The sequence below is a fragment of the Neophocaena asiaeorientalis genome, unplaced genomic scaffold (assembly GCF_003031525.2).
Source record: "Neophocaena asiaeorientalis asiaeorientalis breed wild unplaced genomic scaffold, Neophocaena_asiaeorientalis_V1.1 scaffold124, whole genome shotgun sequence".
Taxonomy (NCBI): domain Eukaryota; kingdom Metazoa; phylum Chordata; class Mammalia; order Artiodactyla; family Phocoenidae; genus Neophocaena; species Neophocaena asiaeorientalis.
In genome coordinates this window covers 13,354,566-13,362,400 of record NW_020174135.1, presented here as the reverse complement: position 1 = coordinate 13,362,400, position 7,835 = coordinate 13,354,566, and positions in this window count along the sequence as shown.

Here is a 7,835-nt window from a genome sequence, read left to right as displayed (position 1 = left end):
TGCGTGGGCTTCAGTAGTTGTGGCATACGGGCTCAGTAGTTGTGGTGCATGGGCTTAGTTGCTCCATGGCATGTGGAATCTTCCCGGACCAAGGCTCGAATCTGTGTCCCCTGCATTGGCAGGCGGATTCTTAACCACTGCACCACCAGGGAAGCCCACATGATAAGCCTTCTTATCATTCTATAAATTACCGTCCTGTCCTTGGAAGTTCCAGACCCCTATCCCATTCCTTAACTCAGGATGGCATGTAGACCTTATCTTATCTTTATCTTTGAACCTCTTATGTATGTGTGATACATACAAAATTAAATTTGGTTTTTCTCCTTTTAATCTGTTTCATGTTATCAGAACAGCCAAAAGAAGCTTTGAGAGGTAGAGGAAAATTCTTCCTCCCCCACCATAGATTTGCCTGGGTGTATATATTGTATCAGGATTGCAAACTTTAACCTACACACAGAGAAAATATAATTTTTTATTTTTCATAAATAATCTGGCCTCCCTCCCATGATTTTTATGATTTAAAAATTTTTACCTAAATCTCCAAACCTGTTTAAAATGAAATTCAATCCGACAATGCTTTTGGATGTGTCCAGTAACTCCTGGATAAAGGGGCTCAGCTCTCAGATAGCTTCAACTTTCCCCAAATTCTCGCCTGCAGACAATCCCTGGACATTTGGGGGAGGAACATGCAACCGCTCTGCCAACGTTCTTGGCTGAAATCTTCAGCTAGTGTAAGTTATGATCTGGTCGTTCCTGGTTTGAGCACTGCTCTGGTGGTACACGCTGGTTCACCAGCACCCTCCAAATTTATTCAACCCTTACTGCTATAGACCCCTGAGCCTCTGGCCTTTCCTCTCCTCCAGGCAGCCTGCTGTCCTGGTGGTCCTCTGCTCTGGCAGACCTCCACCATTTCCAACCTTAGCTCTGATGTCTCTTTCCCCTACCACTGCGGGCCTGGGGGTGGTCCCATGGCTCTCAGCTCAGCCTCCTACAATGTGGGATCCCAGACAACTGGGGTTAGGTCAGCCCAGGGCGCCCTCTCTATCTAGTGCCTTTGGCATAGCCGCCTCCCAGGTTGAGCTGAGCAGGTCTGAGAATTGATCCAGAGATATTTTCAGGATCCTAATAAACATCTTGGTTTGAGAGAGCCCTTCTTCAGCTCTTGGCTTTTCTCTCTCCTTACTTGAGCCAAAGCCAAATGAGGCAAAAATCCGGGCACACACAACATTTTCTAGGGCTCCTTCCCCCTTCTCTGGGCCTCTTAGGCTGTAATCCCTTGGGGCTGGAAGAATCAGTCTTTCCCCACCTTCCATCGTCTGGCAGGCAATATATCTGTTTTCACTATCATATCACGTCCACCCTCTTCAGCAGAAGAACTATATGGGCTGGGTTATCCAGAATTGGCCTTACGATGTTAAAGGGAAAAAAGGAGTGGGAGGTGGAACGAATTGGGAAAATCTCTTAATTCTCTTTTACGCAACAGAGGCCGAATGCTATCTCCTATTTCCCAGCATTCACACTGTAATGTGACAGATGTCTCAGTCCATGCACTCCCCCTCCCCGGACCCAAGGCAAATGGATACTTGGGGCGAACTAGGTCATAGCCTGGGTCTCAAAAAGGCAGAAGAGGAATAGACATTACTGCTTTTCAAAACATTTCCCTTTTCCACATATGTACACACTTTTTACAACCTTTTTTTTTTTTTTTGCGGTACGCGGGCCTCTCACTGTTGTGGCCTCTCCCGTTGCGGGGCACAGGGTCCGGACGCGCAGGCCCAGTGGCCATGGCTCACGGGCCCAGCCGCTCTGCAGCATGTGGGATCTTCCCGGACCAGGGCACGAACCCGTTTCCCCTGCATCAGCAGGCGGACTCTCAACCACTGCGCCACCAGGGAAGCCCCACATATGTACACACTTTTTTATGGGAAACATTTAGTAGTTAAGGACATTAAGGAACGCTGGAATAGTTTTGAGAACTCAAAAAATAACCCCTTAATGTATTGTTTTCTTAGATTAAAAGTGCATTTCATTGTGTTAACAGCAGGTGCTCTTATACTACAATGAGATATAGATGCACATAAATGGGAGACGTAAAATATAACGGTCCATAAGAGTGCTCTGGAACCTGGATTCAAATCCTGACCCTGACACTTAACTTAGGCAAGTTGCCTATCTTGTGCCTTCATTTCCTCGTTTGTAAAATGGGGATAATAATTCATAAGGTGCTTGTGATGACTACATAAAATAATACACATACTTAGAACCATTCCTAGCACGTAGTAAAAATGTAACAAATACTGTTATATGTGCATATACAATTATGATATGCATGTAATTGTGATATGACACTTACTCCCATATATATTCCAGTAACTATGGGCCAGGTGCTGTTCTTAGCATTAAAAATACAAGTTGAATGAGGCAGACGCAGTCCTGCCCTTATGTGTGTATCAGAGCTGAATACAAAGACCTGCAGTAGCTCGTTGTACACAAACACGATCAAGGTGTTATCTCTTAGGGAAATCCTCAGTTAGCCAGAGTTGTATGGCTTCGAAAATACCAGTCAGGTATTTTGTGACATCTGAAATGTCACTCCAGTTGACACGTATGTCCTTGGCTGACACTCTTTAATCAATGGCCTTTCAGCTCTGTCCACAGTTCTGTTGGTGTGTCCCAAGGTCTTTTGGTTCTCCCCAGTGTGTGGACTGCTATCCTGGGACTGAGTTCTTCCATCCATGATACACATGGGGGCAGTAGGGGCACTTGGGCTTTAAGGTGATGGGGCTTTTTAAATTGAGCCCTGAAAAGAAAGGAAAATAAAAATAATGGAAGGCAAGGAAGTAGGGAGGAAAGAAAAGAGGAAGAAAGAAAGAAGGGAGGGAGGAAGGAAAGAAGGAAAAGAAGTGTGGCGTGAAAAGGACTCAAGACAAATTTTAATGTTTTGGCCCAGATTCTTGTTCCCTTCTTGACATCAGGCAAAGTGTGGGATTAATCCACCCAAGTGCATCAGGAAGAAGGTCTGATGGGGGGAAGTATAGAAGACCCACTAATGCTGGAGCCCACCTAAGAGGGCTGAGCTGAGCACCCCTGGGAAGGCTCTCCCTTCTTCAGGCACTTAGGGCTCAGACTAGCTCCGACAACACCCTGTCCTGCCTTTTCACTGGCCCCAGGATGTAACCTGCGTTTCTTTCTTGCTCGCAGCTGCCATCAGCCAATCTAGCCTTAGAGATTTCCTCTTTTCTGAGCCAGCTGCAGAGTGAGCCCCGGTGTCCCAGCTACCACACTCAACCCAGCCCAGAGCAAGCACACAGTCCATTTTCTTTCTAAGAGATTTACTACCAGGAAACAGATAAGAGGTAACAAAAATAAGCAGAGAGGGAATTACCAAGATAAAGGCGGTCTTTCACAGACCCTGTAGCCGAACTCTAGTTATTTTCTTTTCAAAACGAGATTGAATTGAATGCTCTGCTTTTTCCAGACAGAAAGGTGACTAAAAGTGCAAGTTTGCCCAGGACAGAGGGGAGTCGTAGGCCGGGAGTCCTCCTTCAGTGCTAAAACTGGGAGAGTCCCGGACGAAACGGAGTTGGCCACCCTATGAGTGCTCAAACGTGGCCTCTCATCGCCTTGACAGAGCTTCCTGACTCAAACCTGTGGGAAGCCCCCCATCAGGCCTGAACAAAACGTGGTGGTTAGGGCTCCTCCAGGTGCCTATTTGTCTCAAATGGCCAATTCATGTTTCTCAAGATCATTACTAAGGCATCACTCCTGATTCCGACTCCTTAGGAAGCCCGCACAGCGTGTTTTCTCCTGTTCAGCTTCCCCACCTAAATGGCAGGCGTCAGCAGGGCTCTTTCCAGGAGCTCCCCTGGCCATATTCTAGGGATTGGTTACCTTCTCCTTCTCAGACCAAGGAAATCCTCCCACCTCCCACCCCTCAACAGCATTTTGCAAACTGCTATTTCCCGGAAGACTATCTTACAAACCATCTCAAAGTTAAACCTGTTCCTGTGCTGTCGAGGTGCAGGGGGATCTTCCTTCTCTTCTTCTAGGTTCTTTGACTGGTCTAATAGTTCAATTGACATAAGACACATTAACAGGAGAAAAACCAATTTTTATCTTGTACATATGGGATCCTCATAAAATTATGACACCCAAAGGCAGCCGGGCAATGGAGGCTTATATGCCATCCTGAGCTACAGGATGGGACAAGGGCTGGGGCTTCAAAGGGGAGAAAGATAACTTCCTGGAGGATAAGAAGACCAGATTTTGATAATAGAGGTTTGCCCTGCCATACTCATAGGTCATTCAGATAAAAAGTTATTTCTGGGTCAGGCCCCTTATCTACATCCTTTTAGGTCGTTAAGGGAGAGGTAACAGCTCTTCTTGAACCTGTTGGATCTTGATGGACTTCAGCTCAAAATAATCCACATGCCGAAATGGCACATTTAGCGGGTGGCATATTCTGCCCTCCTTCAATGTTAAGGAACATTTCTTAAGAGGGACGCAAGGGATGCAGCCCCTCCCAAACTATTAAACCACAGACTTTCCTCCCTTCTCTTCAGGAAGTTACCATTACAGCCTCCAGCACCTCTGTTTTGAAGAGCATACGACCCTGGAGTCTTTGATTCCACTAAGCAGCTTTGGGCCTTTTCCTGGTGATACCCAGTGCTATTTTCATGGAAAAATCATGCAGAACGCTGGGAGATTTTACTGAGGTGGACCCAGCACCAGGCCAGCCATGCCAAGCAATGTGCAGGGTGTGTGTGTGTGTGCACGCGTGTGCACGTGGATTGGAAGTCTGCCCTACTCAGTTCTTTGCACCACAACCCAGGTTGCAAGCGCCATCTTTACTGACTTGGGAGGAGCTGTTGAAAGTCTCTCCAAAGGCCACTGTGCCTGCATGATTTCTTGCACTTCCTAAAAATTATGAGGTCCAGTAGGTGCAAATTCCAGCCAATACAGTTCTTGGGTCACATCCCCTCTTGTGCCAGCATAGGTAGGATTCACTGTAAACAAATGGTTATATTCTTGCTTATATGTACTAGTATATATGTACATGTTAGGTTTTCTAGTAGCGGTAAAGACTGTTGAACTGAGATTAGTTTAAAGCAATACACATGTCATAGTTCTTCTTTCCAGTGATATATCTCTTCATTTTTTTCCCCTACATTTTGTTTCTGTAAGTTTTGAAGTGGCAATAAAACCAACCAGTGCTGATTTATATATTGAAAACAGGCTCTCTGAAGTAACTTGGGAAATGGAGTTTGAATTCCCGAATTTATTTATTTTCCCCTGCAGCTAATGTGGCTTGTTTGTTATTCTGGACCTGAGTGCTGATGCAAAGAAAGTAGAAGGGGTGACCTCCTGCTCCCGAGGGGCATTTATCACCTGTAATTTTCCAGAAGTCCTGCCTCTAATCTCCGAATTTCCTCCAGTGCAAATTGACTTTCACTGAGGTGAGTCTGGGGCCAAGTCATCTGCAGGTTCAAAGAAGTAAACTCTGCAAGCCATGAGGTGGAGCCCACCACCCTGCAAGGCCCCCAGGAGGGGAGCAGGTACTCTGCCCCACCCTCTGCTCAGCACTGGCTCCACGGGCAATAGTCACCCCAAACACAATCCAAGTTGTTTAATTAAAAGATGTCTAGGGAATTCCCTGGCAGTCCAGTGGTTAGGATTCTGTGCTTCCACTGCGAGGGACATGGGTTCAATCCCCAGTCGGGACCTAGGATCCCACACGCTGCACGGCCAAAAAAACAAAAACAAAACCAAAACGTCCAGTCCCTTATCTCCTAAGTGGAGCAGAATGGTAAGTGTTCCTGCCGTAAAGTATAATGGAGATTGGTCTTCCCTCACGCAGCCTGGTGAGGGAAATTGCTCTTAGAAGAACTGTCAGCCTTTCCAACGCAGCACTTTGGGCTGAGACTCACACATACGTGCTATTAAAGTTGATTTCTGGCAAGTGCCACTCGTGGTATTTATTCAAAGGAAGCCAAGTATTTAAATGGAGTCAAAACAAACCAGCCTTTCTGCTCTCCACAACCTACAACCTTCCGTTCAACCTTCTCTGAGATTTTGAAAAATTGACGACACCCTTTAATTAGTCCCTTTCTTTCTGCACCAACTGGTCTCAACTGGCACTGGAAATGATGAAATGCCAGAGAACACCACAAAGCTGTCTAAGTGGCAGCTTACTAAGAAAAATTCACTTCCTTTAATTTCCTTCCTGGGTTTTAGACCAACTGAGGTCATCTGCTCAAGAACAACCTGTCTCCTCTTTCTGCCTGCAAATGAGGGTGGTGCCTGCCAGCACCTCACAGCACAAACTGCAGCAGGGCCAGGGGTTCTGCTGGCCCAGGGACAGGAATGAAGAACTGGGAGATGGGGACGGACATATGTACACTACGATGTATAAAACAGGTAACTAATGAGAACCTACCGTACAGCACAGGGAGCTCTACTCAGTGCTCTGTGGTGACCTAAACGGGAAGGAAATCTGAAAGAGAAGGGATATACGTATACGTATAACTGATTCGCTTTGCTCTACAGCAGAAATGAACCCAACATTGTAAAGAGACTATACTCCAATAAAAATTAATTAAGAAAAATAAAAGAGTGCATGGTGAATTTCAGTGTCAGAGAATGTGACAGCCAGAAGGGGCGCCAGAGAAGAGGAATTCCCGCACTGCCCTGAAGAAGAGGCTGAGGCGCAAGGCCCTAGAGCAGCTGGCTGAGGGGAGGGGAAGAAAGCAAGGGGGCTGCTTGGTCCTGCTGACTAATTTTGATCCACCAGAGGACTCACGCCTCCACCGCTCCCCAGTTTGGATTTCCTTGTTGCAGAGGAAGAGGCCTGAGGGCTCAGGAAGGTAGACCAGCTTCGGGATGGTAGCCAGCACTGCAGGGTGAGGATAGGGCAGGACCAGAAAGTACTGTGGGCTTAAAAACATGTTTTCTCTGCCTTTCCTTTTTTTTTTTGATTTAATGTGCAAAGTTTTGAGTTAATTATTCTCCTCAGTTCATAGCACACCATCATCTTTGTCCTCTCAATGGCCCTGTGTTGCTTTGTTTATTTATTCCCTTTATCTGCAAATCCCATTCACTTCCCCTCATAGGCAACCATTCTAAACTGTTTAATCTGTATCTTTTTATTTGAATGTGTCTAGCAAAATGGTATTATTGTGTCGCATGTATGGATATATGAAGAGGTAGATAGATAGACCTCTATTTATATTGATATATATGAGATTTTTATTTTGAAAAAAATAAAGACACACAAGAAATTCATTAAAAAAGAAAATACAAAGGCACATGAAAAGATGCTCAACATCGTTACTCAATAGAGAAATGCAAACCAAAATCACAATGTGATACCGCTTCACAGTCATTAGGATGGCTACTGTTAAAAAACAAACAGAATTCCCTGGCGGTCCAGGGGTTCCTCCACTGCAAGGGGCACGGGTTCAATCCCTGATTGGGGAACTAATATCCCACAAGCCACACATGGCCAAAACAACAACAACAACAAAACAAACAAAAAACAGAAAATAACAAGTGTTGGTAAGGATGTGGAGAAATTGGAAACCCCCTGCATTGCCGGTAGGGACATAAAATGGTGCAGCCGCACAGGAAAACAGTTTGGTGGTTCAGCAAAAAGTTAAACATAGGATTGCCATATAATCAAACAACTCCACTCTTAGGTATAGACCCAGAAGAAGTGAAAGCAGGGATGCAGATTCTTAAACGCGAATGTTCATAGCAGCATTATTTGCAATAGCCAAAAGGTGGAAACAACCTAAGGGTCCATCAACAGATGAATATGGATTTCTTAAAAGTGTGTT